This window comes from Mastomys coucha, unplaced genomic scaffold (genome assembly GCF_008632895.1).
Source record: "Mastomys coucha isolate ucsf_1 unplaced genomic scaffold, UCSF_Mcou_1 pScaffold3, whole genome shotgun sequence".
NCBI lineage: Eukaryota > Metazoa > Chordata > Mammalia > Rodentia > Muridae > Mastomys > Mastomys coucha.
This window is the reverse complement of record NW_022196909.1, coordinates 31769501-31784530: the sequence shown is the minus strand read 5'-3', so window position 1 is coordinate 31784530 and position 15030 is coordinate 31769501. Positions and strand designations below refer to the sequence as shown.

The 15030-nt window shown below is 45.1% G+C and overlaps 1 long non-coding RNA gene across 1 annotated transcript in view; it reads right to left on the bottom strand.

Moving 5' to 3' along the window:
* Window positions 1–14810: 14810 nt before the first annotated feature.
* LOC116075289 overlaps window positions 14811–15030 on the bottom strand; it is a 4571-nt gene continuing 4351 nt past the window's right edge. Inside the window, exon 3 of the long non-coding RNA XR_004112505.1 lies at window positions 14811–14932. This is a non-coding gene — a long non-coding RNA (uncharacterized LOC116075289). The remainder of the gene's footprint in view (window positions 14933–15030) is intronic.

The window sequence follows — 15030 nt, the reverse complement described above, 5'->3', positions numbered from 1 at the left end:
AGAGAGAGAGAGAGAGAGAGCAGATTTTTTTTTCTGTATCCAATGATGAACAGCAGAGATGAAGGACAAGGGTATGTTAGGTGAGGTGGAATGACTCTCATAGTAATGGAAGGTGTATGAAATACATCTTAGCTAGGCACAGGGCACATGTCTTTCTTTCTAGTACCTGAGAGGCAGAGGTAGGTGTATCTCTGAGCTCAAGGCCAACTTGGTCTACAGAGCAAGTTTCAGGACAGCCAAGGCTACACAGAGAGAAACCCTGTTTCCAAAACCAAAACTAAAAGCAAGCAAGCAAGCAACTAACCAGCAAATCAGCACCCAAACAAACCCTAAACCAAAACCCAAATCAACCAGCCAACCAACCAACAACCAACCAACCAACAACCAGCCAACCAACCAACCAACCAACCAACAACCAACCAATCAACCAACCAACCAACAACCAACAAACCAACCAACCAACCAACCACCAACCAAACAACCAACCAACAACCAACCAACCAACCAAACAGCCAAACAACAACCAAACAACCAACCAACCAACCACCAACCAACCACCAACCAACCAACCAACCAACCAACCAACCAACCACCAACCAACCAACCAAAACTCCCCAACCACAAAAAACCCATGAATGCATCTTTCAATCTGGATACTCACTGGCCTATTTGGTAAAGGGAACCAAACCAAACCAAACATGAAACAAAACAACATAACACAAAAAGAGATACCATTGAAAGAAAAGACAATAGAACGGGCACTTGTGTAGCATGCAAAAAAACTTCTCAGAGGGTTTTTTTTTGTTTTTGTTTTTTGTTTTTTTTGGTTCATTCCAATTTCATAGAAGGAAATTGGTGGTATTGGTGGTCAGGGAGTTTGAGTGGCTTGCCCACTGTTACACGGCAACTTAATGACAGATCCTAGAACTGGATTTCATTTCCCTCTTAATAAACCACTCCTTCCATGGTATTGAGGCTCCCATGGCATCCATCAACTTAACATGGACCAAGTTAAGGGATTGGGCAAATCCAGAATGCTCCAGTTGAAGAGACTGAACCACAGAGCAATATATAACCCATGACCTTGCTTCGTTACTCAGGAGCCTGCAGCTCATTCCATTTCAAAAATACTGCTCTCTACTGGATACTTTAAAAAGAAACTTAGAGTTTTACCGTTTTTTGTGTCATTCCGTTAGAATGGATCACGAGCTGCCAAGGATGCTGTGGTACCCCAGCAACACCTTTGCAGCAGATAAAGTTGGGAGGCTGTATTCTTCAGGGAGACTCCTGCGAAAGGAGGTTCCTTTACCTCCCTTAAAGGAATGGAGTTGACGTTAGGCAGTGGGGGCACATGCCTTTAAACCCAATATTCGGAAGGTAGAGGCAGGTGGATCTCAGTGAGTTCAAGGTCAGCCTGGTCTATGCAGAGTGAGTTCCAGGGCTTCACAAAGACCCTCTCTCAAAACAACAACAACAACAACAACAGAAAGAAAAACAAAACCAATCAACCAACCAACCAAAACGAAAACAAACAAAACCCAACAAAAAACAAGTAACCAACCAATCAAAACCAACCAACCAACCAACCAACCTGAAACAAAAACAAAAACGAAAACAAAAACAAACAAAAAAAAAGAATGAAAGAAAAAGGGAAGACAAAAATGGATTTGAGTGTTTGGGCATTTCACCTTTCTTTCCCCCAGTCGTCTGTGGCTAGACATTGGAGTTGTTCCACCTTCCAGCTGTTGTGAGCGTTGGCCTGCATTTCAAGCACCCCAGTTGCTCAGTGCATTTTCCTGTCCGTATAGACAGCGGTGGAAATGCTGGGTCACACGGCCACTCTGCTTTAACTTCTCGAGGACTCATTCAATCCCTTCCCACCGATGCTCCTGCACCTCTCCATCAACCCACGAGGGTTCCAGTTCTGCACATCCTCTTTGTGCTTGCCAGAGTCTGTGCTAACAGATGTGACACAGTGTCACAGATTCCGCATGGGCATCTCCACAGTGAATAGTGTGCTCACTGGCCACTTGTGGTTCTGTGCAGAACCGTCTATCCGGACATAGTGCTCCTTTTCTTTACATTGTGTATTCTTTGCGTCATTCCTTTATCAGAAATATAATTTGCAGCCATGATGTGGGATTTTTTGTTTAAATAGGTTTTTAATTGAAATAGAATTACATCATAAATAAAAACCTGTTTTGGTATTACACAAACTTCTCCATGTTGCTCTTCTCTCTTGGGGACAGAACCTAACCTTTCCTGTCTGATATACAATCACTTTCACAGAACTGTATCTTTAAGCCCACAAAACCCTAAAACTTTATTTGTTTGTTTTGAGTCTCATTCTCCTATATCCCTGACTGACCTCAAACTTGCTACGTGCCTGAGGATTAACATGAACTTCTGACCTTTCCATGCCTAACCCCCTGCTGCCCCAGTTCTAGAATCACAGGCATATGCTACCATGCTGACTTTACGCAATGCTGGGGACTGACCCAGGGCTTTGTGAATGGTAGGCAAACACTTGCCAACCTGAGTTACATCCTTAATCCCAAACCTTTTAATTTTGATGAGACACCGTTTACTTTTTTTTCCCCATTGCCTGTGTAAAGCATAATGTCCTTTGAGCATCCAGTAAAGTGTTGACCCTTTCAGAATGTGGATCAGATCAGAGACCAAGGTAACTCTTCTCCTAGCCATGGATATAAGGAGTTCTGCTCACTGTGGGGAAAGACATGTGACCTTCTGGTCCAAAGGAGGCTGCTTTAAACCCAATGGAAGACAGACATCCGATTCTCAGGTCAATGGCTTGCTTACACCCCTGTGCTAACCATGGTGCATGCATGTATTCAACGATGGCCAGGATGAGCAGGAACTATTGAGATGTGGATTTGGTTGAGAGTAAGAAAGACACCTGTGGAAACAACTCTGACATGAAAGCCACTGGACATTCTTGGGGCTCAGGTATTGTCTTAGTTAGGGTTCCCATTGCTATGAGGAGATACCGTGACCAAGGCGAACTCTTATAAAGGAAAACATTTAATTGGGGCTGGCTTACGGTTCAGAGGTTCAATCCATTGTTGTCAGGCAGGAAGCTTGGTGGCGTGCAGGCAGACAGACATGATGCTGGAGAAGGAGCCTAGAGTTCTCCATCTAGATCCTCAGGTAGCAGGGAGAGAGCTACTAGGCCCTGCTAGAGAATCTGAAACCTCAAAGTCCACCCCCATTGACAGACTTCCTCCGAAAAGGCCACACCTACTCCAACAAGGCCACACTTCCTGATAGTGTCGCTCCCTGTGGGCCAATGGGGGCCATTTTCATCCAAACCACCACAGATATCCACATTTATTTAGTTTGTGTACATGTTGTGGGTGTACATGTGGGTATGTCCGAATGTACAGACCAGTCCACGGCCATGGGTGTCTTCCTTGATTATTTTCTTTCTTAGTTTTAGAAGCAGGGGTTCCCCCTGGATCTAGGACTTGACATTTAGGTCAGACTCACTGGCCAGTGAGCTCCAGGGAGTGCGCTGTCTCTGCTGACCCCATTGCTGGAGTCACAGATGCACACGCCACCATGTCGGAACACAGTACAGGAATGGAGCTATATGAAGAGAATCCTGAGTGCTTTCGAGAGAAAGCCCCAACCAGGACAAGAGTCTTGTGGCCTCAGTTTCTCCAAACCATGAGGTTGTTCTTAGGATGTCTTGGTGCCCCTCCCAGGTATAGCAAATAGGAGTGGTTTTGCTTCAGATTACACTTAACCGTTTCCTATTGTTATTCAGACAGTGTCTTCTAACATGGCTTGTTCTTGTGAGCTAGAACTCATTGTGAACTTTCCTTGTATGGCTTTCTTGACCCTCAGAGTTTAAACTGTCTGATGCTTTATGTAAAATTGTCTATTGCATGAGACTTCAGTCCACCTCATTCATTAGCTCCATATCCTCAGGTCCCACTGCCTCCAGAGTGATGACCACCACGCACAGCTTTTACTAGAGTTCCGGGCATCCGAACCCAGGCCCTCACGCTTGTACGGCAGGCACTCGATTGACCGAGTGATCTCCGAGCCCTTGAGTGCAGGATCCCAATGAGGAAAACTACTGATGGCTTTCTGCCTTGGTATTCTCTCAGACAATGTGGAGGCTGGGCTGGTGAAGCGTTATGTGAGTTCATGCACATAAAGTTCTTGAAATAGTGCTTGGCATATTGTGAGCTCCTGACAAATGTTCTCTAGAGGATTAATGAATTCCAATATGCAAAGCATGTACCTGTTTCAGCCAGCATATCCCCTCCCTAGCTCTTGACGTTCAAATCCAAGCTTCTGAAAGAATTTTACAGAAACCAAGTACAGACCAAACAACATATTTTCGACGGGCCAAACTCGGTTTAGGGGCTGCCAGTTGGTGACTGAACTGAAACCACAGAACTTTGTCAAGGCTCCCAGACAGAGCTGCCTTTGGAGTCGGCTTCCTCTGGCTTTAATTGGGGCCTTGGATCTCCAGTTTGGCTCCCCACACTGTTGAACTCACCCACTTACTGGGGTAGGACTGCCTTGGAATGAGAGCGACGATCTGCTGGTCACAATCGGATAGGAGAACAGGAGTAACTTCACAGACTCAGTTTTTTAGCATTGATCGTGGCACAAGATGTGCGGGGCGTACATTCCCATAAGCAGATGCAGCTCTGGCTTGGTTTGCATTTTTTTTTTTTTTTTGCTTGTTTGTTTTTTGGTTTTTTTGGTTTTTTGAGACAGGGTTTCTCTGTGTAGCCCTGGCTGTCCTGGAGCTCACTCTGTAGACCAGGCTGGCCTCGAACTCAGAAATCTGCCTGCCTGTGCCTCTCAAGTGCTGGGATTAAAGGCGTGTGCCACCACCGCCTAGCAAGAAGCATCTCTGAATTTGGCTGCCAGAGGCAGAGATGGCTTACGTTCTGGTGAACAGCCTCCTGGTTATATAGCTGTGCATATATCAACGTCTATCTTAAAAAGCAAGGATGAGAAGCTGCATCGTTCTGAGCATCTTCCCAGGCCTTTGAAACGATACTGTGGCCTAGAGAGCATTTTGTAAACTTTATAATGAGGATATTAACCGTACATAGAAATGAGCTCCACTGGACACGTGCAATACACGTGCGCAATGTAGTTCGATCTTATTACCTGTCCCCTCCTTTATCCCCCCCCCTTACACGCTACTGATCTCTGATCCCTCACTTCCCAACTCCCTTTACTTCCATGCCCTTAGATGATTTTTAAAAAAACATTTATTGAGTTTAGCGTGTGGGTGTGGGCACCACGAAACACTTGTGGCCGCCAGAGGGCAACTTAGCATTGTCAGTTGTTTCTTTGACCGTGTGGGGTTTTAGGGTAGAACTTAACATCTCGTGATTTTACCCTCCCTCCCCTCCCCAAACCTGTCTCCTCTTCCCTCTTAAATGATACAACAAGTTTCTTCATGGTTGTTCTTCAAGGCTCCTTAACGGCAGTTATACCACTGAAGAAAATCTCTGTCTCATCTTCATCAAACGTGAACTTCCAGTAATATCCCCAAGCTTCGCCAATAGATGACTCCAGGCTCTCTGAAGCACGTAATGAAACCCCACGAGCCCCTCCACTGAGCATTTTCTTTCTTTTTATTACTTTTTTCTTTTTTGGTTTTCCGAGTCAGGGTTTCTCTGCGTAGCCCTGGCTGTCCCGGAGCTCCAGGCTGGCCTCGAACTCAGAAATCTGCCTGCCTCTGCTTCCCAAGTGCTGGGATTAAAGACATGTGCCACCACTGCCCAGCTCACTGAGCATTTTCTACTGAAGGGGTGAAAAAGACCATGTATCTCCTCCAACTCCCTCTTATATATCTCTGTAGAAACATATGTCTCTGCCTCTAGGTTTGTTATCAAACTACTTAAAAAAAATTCCTTAACTTCTACCCTTATTTGTTTTATCTTTTTTAACATTAAAAAAATTCATTATTATTATACTGTAGGGGTATATCAGCGCACCACACATGTGCGGTGCCCTTGGAAGCCAGAAGCCAGCGTGTAACTGGAGTTACAGATAGATATGAGCAGCCTTGTAGGTGCTGGGAATTGAACCCAGGTCCTCTGGAAGAACAACCAGTGCTCTTAACCTCTGACCCATCTCTTCAGCCTCCTTTCCATATTTTCATTAGGCTTTAGCTCTTCTTCTCCTAGATGCTTTTTTGAAAGAAGATTTATTTATTTTATATACATTAGTGTTTTGCTTGCAACATGACATTAGATCCCCTGGAACTACACCTACAGACAGCTGTGAGCTGCCATATAGATACTGGGAATCGAACCCAGGTCCTCTGAAAGAACAAAGAGTGCTCTTAACCATGGAGTTATTTCCCCAGCCCTTTATCCCGCCCCCCCCCCCCGAATTCTCAATTAAACAGTCATATGTTGGAGCAGGCTAAATGGAATCCTGTTTTCTGACCCTGCTTTCCTGACCAGAAGACTAATAAACCTCTTGGGCTTTCTGGTTTTTGTTAGCTTTCAGCTGGGAGGGGCCAGAGGCAAAGGAGGAGGCTGGCAATTTGCTCAGAGGGCATCTTGGGAACAAACGGCTTAGCCCATTTTGGCATCTGGGATGGGAGCAGTTGAAGTTTAGGAGCTGAGTTTCCCAAAGGATGAGGACGCCACAAGTCTCGAAATGCCAACCCTCAAAAGCTGCTCTCTGAAGATGTTCAACCATCTGCATGGATCAGCCAGGAAAGGGCCTGACATTCTTTATTTAGTTTTGCTTTTTTTGAGACAGGGTTTCTCTTTGTAGCTCTGGCTGTCTCCGAACTCACTCTTGTAGACCAGGCTGGCCTCAAACGTATGATATCCATCTGGCTCTGCCTCCCGATTCTGGGGAACTAAAGCTATGAGCCACCACCATCTGCCAGGCTTGATATTCTTTTGTTTTTGTTTTTGTTTTTTTTTGTTTTTCGAGACAGGGTTTCTCTGTGTAACCCCGGCTATCCTGGAACTCACCTTGTACACCAGGCTGGCCTCAAACTCAGAAATCCACCTGCCCCTGCCTCCCAAGTGCTGGGATTAAAGGCGTGCGCCACCACTGCCTGGCTCAGGCTTGACATTTTTTTTTTTTTAAAGATTTATTTACTTATATAAGTACACTGTAGCTGTCTTCAGACACACCAGAAGAGGGTGTCAGATCTTTTTATGGATGGTTGTGAGCCACCATGTGGTTGCTGGGATTTGAACTCAGGACCTTCAGAAGAGCAGTCAGTGCTCTTAACCGCTGAGCCATCTCTCCAGCCTCTTGACATTCTTAATACACTTCTCTGATGTATTCAAACAGGAAGTTTCTGACAATCCTGTTTCTTGTGTTGGTTTGTTTAGTGGGGCCAGCTTATTCAGATGTTTAAGTCCCACATTCTCTTTTGTAAGATCTACCCTTGGAGAGGACCAGGGGATCTGACTCTAGGTTGACTGGTTCTCAACCTTCCTACTGCTGGGACCCTTTAATATAGTTGCCTAATTTTGTGGTAACCCCTCGCCCCCATAAAATTACTTTTGTTGCTGCTTCATAACCGTAATTTTGCTACTGTTACACATCATAATGATCAGATGACTTGGGCTGTTTGACTCCCTAGGGGTCGCGACCCACAGGTTGAGAACCACTGTGAGAAGGGCCTGTGGTAAAGTCTCGAGCAGTTTTGAGTCTTTTCTCCCAGAATACAGGAGTAGCATAATAATTAAATATCTTAGTGTATGGCATTGCGGAAATTTTCTAAATATTTATTTAGTGGAGTCATTGATAGAGTAGAAGAGGCACAGGTTATAATATTGGAAAAGAGTCCTCCAGGGCCCTTTTGTGCTGTTAGCTCTCCAGGGCAGGACACATGGGAGCCTCTAGAAGAGGACATTAAGGATCCCTAAGGGAGCTCAGGGGCTTGGCTGTTTGTCAGTAGGCATGAGAGGATTTTGTAGTTTAAAAGCTGATAGCTATTATGGAAACCATTTGAACTCCTGGCCCACTAGAGGTAGAGAAGTGATGTAAGTTATTGTTTCTGTTATTATTACATTATTGTTATTTGTTTTCAAAAGATGTATGTATGTATGTATGTATGTATGTATGTATATGACTGTTCTGCTATGTGTGCACCTGCATGCTAGAAGAGGGCATCAGATCCCTTTATAGATGGTCATGAGCCACCAGATGGTTGCCGGGAATTGAACTCAGGACCTCTGGAAGAGCAGCCAGTGCTCTTAACTGCTGAGCCATCTCTGCAGCCCCCTTGTCTTCATTTCTTGAAACAAGATTTCACATGATCCAGGTTGGCCCCCAGCTCCCTGTGTAGCTGAGGGTGTTCGATGGTTGGCATGGTCAACTTGGTAGGCTTTGAAGTCACCATGGAAATAAATCTCTGGGCTTGTCTGAGAGGAAGTTTCTGTCTTTTCGATTGGGTTAACTGAGGCCAGAAGACCTACTGTAAATGTGGGCAGCACCATCCCCTAGGCTGGGTGTGGTGGGGCCTTGGACTTTATACAAAGGAGAAGGTGGGGGAGCACCAGGGTTCATCGCTCTTTGCTTCCTGACTGTGGATACAATGTAACCACCCGTCTCGTGCTCCAACTACCCTGCCCTCCCTGCTGTGATAGACTGTATCCCACAGACCCGTCAATCAAAATACACACATCCTTTCTTATATTGCTTTGGTCAGGTGTTCTGTCCCTACCAAGGGAATACCAACTAATGCAACAATCTTGAAGTTTTGATCTTCCTGTGTCTACCTCTTGAGTGTTGTGATTTCAGGTGTTCCTATGGTGCTGGGGACTAAATGCAGGGTTTTGTGCATGCTAGGTAAGAACTCAACCAACTGATCAACATCCCAGCCCTGTTATTAATATCTTAGAGTAGGAATATCAATGCCATGTCATTAGTATGCGTATCTCTACCCACCAAGCATTGGCTGTCATTTACAGAATGGCCGGAGTGCAGATGAGGAATGTGGCTTGGCCGAACTCCTTCAGGTCATGGTGTCTCTTCACAGCAATGACACCCTAACTAATGCACAGTCTCTCACTATATATAGCCACGGCTTGCCTGGAACTCCCTATGTTGATCACAGTGTCTTCAGACTTGGAGATCCAACTGCCTCTGCCTCCTGGGTATTGTGATTAAAGATGTATGCCAATAAATGTGATCTCCCTGTCTCATTTTCATTCAGCCTGGGGGAAATAATACTATCTGTTTTGGGAAAGTCTTCCCAACTCAACTGACCTAATTAAGATAATCTCCCACGGGCATGCTCAGAGAGTCTTTTACAGCTCTAGTTTTCATGGAATTGACAATAAATATTAATCCCGACAACTTGTAAGGGTTGAGGGAGTTCACCTGTACCAAGGGCACCATAAACAGATGTTTATTAGTGCTCAATGAACTAATGTCATTATTTACTGTCAGCAGGACATACTGCTAAATTCATGGCCTCTGGAGCCCACTGATGCTCTATTATTGTTCTTTCAGTTTGTCCGTTGCTAGCTATGACTTCCCAGATTTAGTAGGTCAAAATACAGATTGCCCAGGTGAGTTTGGATTTCAAAGAACACATAAGCACTGTCTTAGTTAGGGTTTTCCTGCTGTGAGCAGACACCATGACCAAGGCAAGTCTTATAAGGACAGCATTTAACTGGGGCTGGCTTACAGGTTCAGAGGTTCAGTCCATTATCATAAAGGAGGGAACATGGCAGAATCCAGGCAGGCATGGTGCAGTAGGAGCTGAGAGTTCTACATCTTCATCTGAAGGCTGCTAGCAAAATACTGGCCTCCAGGCAGCTAGGATGAGGGTCTTAAAGCCCACACCCACAGTGACCCACCTACTCCAACAAGGCCACGCCCACCACAACAAGGCCACGCCCACCACAACAAGGCCACACCTACTCCAACAGGGTCACATCTTCTAATAGCACCACTCCCTGGGCTGAGCGTATACATGACAAGCACCTTGTAGGATAAGCCTTTGCTAAGTACCGTGTGGAAAATGCCTATTCTAGAATTTTTTGCGTTGTCTACCAGATGAATTCAAGCTCATCTGGGCTTTTGTATTTCGTCTGTCAATCTCATGAGCTGGCTAGCTGAGTGAGTTTACACAGGCTTCTTCTCTTCGTCTCAGTTGCCACATCAGCTAAGAAAGGGGTGGAATGGATTTGTATATGCCTGGTGTGTAGCAGGGCGCCGTGCACTATAATAACTGACGCCATTCAGATGGGGGCCATGCCTGCAATTTCTGAAGAGAAACGTTTCAAATCCTGTTTTCATGCCCATGTGTTTGGCACTGCACTAGGCAACGTCTTTTAAAAGGCCCTATCGTTCAGAAGTAAAGAGACGCCGTCCTCCTAAAACGCTCCTGCTGGCTTTCATAATTTTTACTCTTCCCATAAATTCTTATGACAGGATTGAAAACCATCATGGAAAATTCAGTTCTCACTCTCGTCTATTTTTTGCAATGTTGCCCTCTGGAGCAGAGCCGAGCAGGAGCTGAGATAAATGGAACTTCCCAATTTCCACTTTGTTAGCATGATGGCGAAAGTCTTTCTGGGGAGTTTTTTTTTTTTTTTTCAGAAGTTTTAAACCAGCTCAGAACTATTTCTGAATTATAGGCCTTTGACATGGGGAACATTTTAGGCAGGGAATGCTGGGTCTGAGCTGAGATTTCAGTTCTGGTGGGGAGGCATGCTTACTTCTTAATAATGTGAGATAGATAGATAGATAGATAGATAGATAGATAGATAGATAGATGATTGATAGATACTGCCATAGTCATAAGTTAATATTCGCCATCTTTTAATAAATGAACTTTTTTTGCATCTGAATCTACTACTAAAGTCACCGAGTTTATAAATTTTTTAAATAATGAATTTTTTACAGAATTTGTTTGTTTAATGTATGCGAGTACACTGTAGCTGTCTGTCTTCAGACACACCTGAAGTGGGCATTGGATCCCATTATAGATGGTTGCGAGCCACCGTGTAGTTGCTGGGAATTGAACTCAGGACCTCTGGAAGAGCAGTCAGTGCTCTTAACCGCTGAGCCATCTCTCCAGCCCGAGCTTACAAATTCTTGATCTGAGAAAGCAGTTTACTTAAAGTGATATCTCCTGTGTTTGACGTGTTAGTCAAATGTGTATAGCTGACCCTGAACACCAGGGACGAATAGCCAAGATCAAGGTGCCAATTTGTGGCGAGGATCCTCTTGCTCTGTCCTCAGGGTTCTCCTGGACCAATCATTCCTCAAATGCTCCTCTCGTCTTGTCCTAGTCAGGGTTACTATGGCAGTGATGCAACATCATGGCCAAAGCAACTTCGGGATGGAAGGGTTTACCTGGCTTGCTTGTCGGCAGCACTGTGCATCACCGAAGGAAGGACTGGAACTCAGACAGGTCAAGAACTTGGGGCCAGGAGCTGATGCAGAGGCAATGGAGGGATGCTGCTTACTGGCTTGCTCTCCGTGCTCACCTAGCTTGCTTTCTTAGAACCTAGGACCATCTGTCCAGGGATGGGCTCACTCACAATGGGCCCGCTAACACCAATAGCTAATTAAGAATATATCGTACAGACTTCCCTACAGTTCAGTCTTACGGAGAGATTTTTCTCAGTTGAGGCTCCCTCTTCTCTGGGGACTCTACTATTTTTTTTTCAAGGCAGGGTTTCTCTGGCTGTCCTGGAACTCACTCTGTAGACCAGGCTGTCCTCGAACTCAGAAATCCGCCTCCCAAGTGCTGGGATGAAAGGTGTGTGCCACCACCGCCCGGCTCTCCCGGGACTCTAGCTTGAGTCAATTTGACATAAAACTAGCCACCACACCTATCTAAAACTGTCATAGTGCTCATTAAACAGCAATTTAAGTTTTGAAGGGGAAACATTTAGACCACAGCATGAAGTAACCCTCTTCCTTCCTCTAAATTCCCATTGATCAAAGTTCGGTTCGTCTTCAGATTCTAGTAAGTCCCTCGAGGCTATCTCGGGCTACCAACTAACCTCTATGAGAACATATGTCATGGTGTGTCTTTGGACAGATGTCTTACCATCCCTGGGGGGAGGGCTGGCCACCATCTGTAATTTTTCTTTGAAGATCCCACAATGCCTTGCAGTCATTGTGTGGCTCCATAAATGTTCGTGGTATTGAGCTGAGTACTTGATACAACTTTGATGTTCCCCCTTAAAAAAAAAATTCTTGTTTTAAACAAACACTTTTGCAGCTGATTCTGGAAGAGTTGCTTTCTTTCTCTAGAGTAGGTAAATTTCAAAAAATGGGGGAAAAATAGGGATGAAGAAAAAAGTCCATCTTTTTTTTTATTAGATATTTTCTTTATTTACATGTCATATGATTTCTCCTTTCCCAGTTTCCCCTCCAAAAAACAAACAAACAGACAAAAACAACAAGAACAAACCCCTGTTGCCTCCCCTCTCCCCATGCCTGCCACCCCACCCTCTGCCACTTTCTGGCCCTGGCATTCCCCTACACTGGGGCACAGAACCTTCACAGGGCCGAGGTCCTCTCCTCCCATTGATGATCGACTTTGCAATCCTCTACTATACACATGCTGCCAGAACAATCATTCCCACCATGTATAGTCCTTGGTTGATGGTTGAGTCCCTGTTTCACAGATAAAACGAATTTTTCGAAGCATGAGCAATTCCCAGTGGACATGGGAAACAAGGAGTTCTGTACAAATGTCAGAGCTAGTAGAGTGAGTAGCCCGTCTCCCCAAGCATGGGGAGGATTCTGTCCCTGACATAAACAAGGACTGGCCTGGGGCACCAGGGCAGCAGCCCTCAGCTGGGTTGGTGGTTCTAGGTTTGTGGTACTGGTTTTAGCCTCCCTTACCACCCACTGTTCTGTCCAGCCCAGGGCTGTGCCAGAGGCTGACATTTCTAATACTGTCTTAACTGCTGGCTCTCCTCCATGTGAGTTTGGCCAGCAGAGTCCTGGGGGCATGTTCTGTTTTTAATCTGCCACTCTGGAAACAGCTTGGGTTTGATGTCCTTTCTGTGGTAGATTCAGCTCTCAGGTCCTGGGTGTGGTTAATGGTTTCCTACTGTTCTGGTCTATTCATTGGTTTCTAGAAATTGCTCTCCTACCTACAGGTCCTTTGGTAAATCTTCCTTCTTCTCTTGAAGTGGCTTAAGTAAATGTCTGTGGGGGTTCGAATAGGTTTGGCCTCCATAGACTCGTGTATTTAAATGCTTGGCCCACAGGGAATGGCACTATTAGGAGGTGTGGCTTTGTTTGAGTGAGTGTGGCCTTGCTGGAGGAAGTATGTCACTGTGGAGGTGGGCTTTGAGGTCTCCTATGCCTAAGCTCTGCCCAGTGTGGAATCAGAGCCCCCTCCTGGCTACCTTCTGCTGTCTGTGGATCAAGAAGTAGAAATCTTGGCTCCTTCTCCAGTACCCTGTCTGCCTGCATGCTGCCATGCTTCCTGCCATGGTGATAATGGACTGAAACTCTGAAAGTGCAAGCCAGCCCCCAGTTAAATGTTGTCCTTTATAAGAGTTGCCTTGGTCATGGTGTCTCTTCACAGCAATGAAACCTTACTTAAGACAATGTCCTTGTTGCTAAGACTTTAAAGCAAAGACTTAAAGTTTTCAAAGCCAAGGTTTACCCACTACTCAGTAAGCCTTCCTAGGGTACCTACATCCTTAACCCTGCCCTAGGAACCAGGGACGTGGTCACAGAGGAGAAGAAAACTTTGTCTCTGGAGCTGATCACAGTCAAGTGCTGGACTTGCTCTTCAGATTCTTCTAGGGGAATTGGCTATATAGAAATATGATAAATATGATCATGTGTCTTAATGATAATCTGTAGATGGCTCTGGAGATATGGATCAGGGATTAAGAGCACTGGGTGCTCTTCCAGAAGACCCCGGTTAAATTCCCAGCATCCACCTGGCAGCTCACAACTGTCTATAACTCCTGTTCTAGAGGATATGAAGCACTCATACAGACACACATGCAAGCAAAACAGCAGTGTATATAAAACATAAAAAAATAAATTATTTAAAAAATAATAATCTGTAGAGCAGAGAGCAATTGTGATAGGAAGGGGAATCCCCCACCACAAGGGTATTGAGTATGGAAAGCTGAGCAAGTACTCTACAAGGAAACCCTGGGCTTCATCCTCAGTATCTGCATAAAACCAGACACGGTGGCATTGGCATATGCCCATACTTCCAGAGAGGCAGAAACAAGACAATTGGGAGTCCAAGGTCATCCTTGGTCTTACAGCCAGTTTGAAGTCAGCCTGGGCGACCTGAGATCCTGTCTCTAAAACCAAGGTCCGACCAAGAGAAGGAGGAAGAAGCAGAGAGGTTGAGGAAGAATGGCAGCAAAGTCTCAGAAAGGGAATAACTTTTTTTTTTTCCACCCAAGGGACGACTCTGAAGGTTATAAGCCAATGCCTGCCAAGTAGCAGCCATGAGTCCAAAGGGCTGGGGTAACTAGAGTCAGCTCGGAGTAAATGCAATAGGAATTCATGCTGGTGAACCGTCTTGGGAACAGGGGTCATGGGGGCAGTGGGGCAGTGTGGCTACCTCTCCAGTGTCTTGGAGACTTACACATATAAAATTCACTCTGTCTCTTTCTCTGTCTCTCTCTTGCTCTCTCTTGAGTATCTCTCTCTCTCAAGTATCTCTCTCTCTTTCTCTCTCTCTCTTGAGTATCTCTCTCTCTCAAGTATTTCTCTCTCTCTCTAGAGAGTATATATATATATATATTCTATGAGGAGGAATTTTAGAGAAAATGCAATTTCTCTAGTGCTTGGTGGTTGAGAGTACAAAGTAGGCTCTGTGCTCTTCAAAGTTCATCTTTATTCTTGAAAGGAAAATTTTAGTCTTCCTTGTTAATGGCTGTCAACATCCGGATTGCATTTTATTCCCCCACTGGCAGATGCTCAGATGCTCATTTGGATACTGAAGAGGAAAAAAGAATCTGTTGTTTAGAAATAAGAGTGCGAAGATCTCTCTCTCTCTCTCTCTCTCTCTCTCTCTCTCTTCCTCCCTTCCTCCCT